Source organism: Alligator sinensis, unplaced genomic scaffold (assembly GCF_000455745.1).
Source record: "Alligator sinensis unplaced genomic scaffold, ASM45574v1 scaffold796_1, whole genome shotgun sequence".
Taxonomy (NCBI): Eukaryota; Metazoa; Chordata; order Crocodylia; family Alligatoridae; genus Alligator; species Alligator sinensis.
The window spans coordinates 1589589-1591758 of record NW_005842141.1 but is presented as its reverse complement, the minus strand read 5'-3'; the positions used below and the strand labels follow the sequence as shown (position 1 = coordinate 1591758).

General features: G+C 35.2%; 1 protein-coding gene across 2 annotated transcripts in view; it reads right to left on the bottom strand.

Moving 5' to 3' along the window:
* Positions 1-668: 668 nt before the first annotated feature.
* The window catches only part of GRB10 (growth factor receptor bound protein 10), a 201342-nt gene continuing 199840 nt past the window's right edge, over positions 669-2170 (bottom strand). Inside the window, exon 18 of one of the 2 annotated variants that reach the window (XR_003094437.1) lies at positions 669-1507. The gene's annotated coding sequence lies outside the window, so the exon portion shown is untranslated. The remainder of the gene's footprint in view (positions 1508-2170) is intronic. The other variant, XR_003094438.1, reaches the window with a different exon arrangement.

The window sequence follows — 2170 nt, the reverse complement described above, 5'->3', positions numbered from 1 at the left end:
TGATAAAGCTGAAGTAGTTTGGGATCTTCTTAGACAAAAGTAAAAAATAAACATCACCTTACTTAGAAATCCTCCAGACACTGGATTTTAACCTGCCTGATCAATATTTAGCAGGAGTAGCAGCTAAGAAAATGAACACTGTTAACATGAATGAAAATTGAGTATGTATGGAAAGATATTGGGTGGTGCCTGAAGAGCTATCAGGCATATGTCATATTAAAGCAACAGCTAAGAAGACTAGATAAATTGGTACTAGCACCAAGCTAAGACACCAGTGAATTGGGCAGAACACCGTGAAAATACAGACTAAATAGTGAAGTAACTGAAATGTATAAAACAAAGGACATGGAAGGTCCAAAAAATGGAAGAAAGGACCAAAGTAATGGGATTGTCAAGAACTTTGAGTTATTAACAGGGTATGAGAAGCAGAAAGGAAGATGAACGAGACTGAAGAGGCTGAATGACTTCTGTAGCGAGAAGCCATATTAAGAGGATCCTCAGCAGCTCTGTGTTGCAGGAAGAAGGTGCAACACTGTTGGTTTGAAGGGACTGCCTTCAACTCTTGGACAAATGGACCCAATGGAAATTGTTAGGCATAGCAGCCAAGAAAAGTGACTTGTGGATGTGATTTCCCTTTGAGTCTTAAGGAGATCTTTAATTGATAATCCAGCTGAAATTGTTAGAATCAAGGCATTTCAAAAACAAAGAAGAGGGGGTGGGGGAAGACATGAGGGCCAACGTAAAATGAATAGCATTGTATTAATGTTTATTTCTAATTACAAGAAACAGAATATCAGTCCCTTATTTGTACAAAAATACCTGAAAGATTACAATTAGGTTCACAAGCCAAAAAGCTATTTACAGTATGAAGCAAAGCATACTGAATAATGGTTTTGTCTCTTAAGTTAATACCTTTTGCATTCCCTGAAAACTTTAACTTTATTCCATTTTACAGTCACTAAATCTTGCATTGTGACAATATAATTTACGATAAGCAAGTCTTGCCACTGGAAAGGTGCATTGATTGGTCAAACTGTCAGGTATTTAGTGCAGAAAAGATAAGACAAAACATCTAAACTGAGGCACGTGTTTCTTCAAGATTAATTAACAAATAAAAGTTTTTGTACTTTAACACCTATCATAACATAACTTAACTAGTAACTTTATTACCAAAATGGTTTGGCATTTTCCTTCTCAACATATTCAAGATTGCTACATGAAGTATTTATTTAGAAAATAAAATCACAGGCAAAAAAGATAAAAATTCAACAGGCTCCAAAACAACCCTGAGCATCCCCCTTTACATTCATGTCATTTAAATACAAAAATAAGAGTCAAATGTCCTTCAGTCCTTGGTATTCGGAGCTGGCAGCCAGCTGAATCTGCTGGAAAACTGTTAGGGTGGCACTGACCACTTTCCAGCAAAAAGAAGAAAAAGCAGTAACCTGCTCAAGTAAGATTTTTGCCACTTTGAAGGTGGTCACTTTCTCAAAACAGTTCACTTTAGCTGGGAAAGGTACAAAATACTAAGTCAGCCATCTACATACAAAATTATGATTCATAGCCCAACTTCTCAATTTAAATAAAAAGCAAGTTTTATAAATATGAAACACTGCACATTCTAACTGCCTATGGGAAAATGCATGGATTGAATTAAACTAAACTATGTAAACAGGAAAAAAAATAACTACAGCATAAATGGTCTTATTAAAAACTGGTAATGTAATCAACACAAGTGTCTTCTTCATCTAAGAGGGGCCAACAGAGGCATGCAGAGTGAAGTCTGAGACTTAAGTTAGCTTAATTTCAAGGTTTGAAAATACATTTTAACTGACTAAAAAGCAGGAACACTCAATTCAGTATGTACACTTAAAAAGGCTTTTTACTAAAAACTAAATCAAGTTTCTTCATTCTTATATGTAGACATTACATGGAAAAATACTAAATGTGTTCTGTAAACTAAAATACAGTGTTTCTATACCATTGACAAGAGAGATACAGTTGATATGGTTGACTCAGGCAGGTTATAGTTTGTCTTAAACTATTTTCAACACTACGTGAAGACCTAAGGGCATAAGATTGTTTCTTCTTTAGCCTTTCAGGTGGCTAGGATTCAGACTCAGTGGCAAATATTAGTTAGGATGAACTAGTCATAAACTAGGCTGTAGAA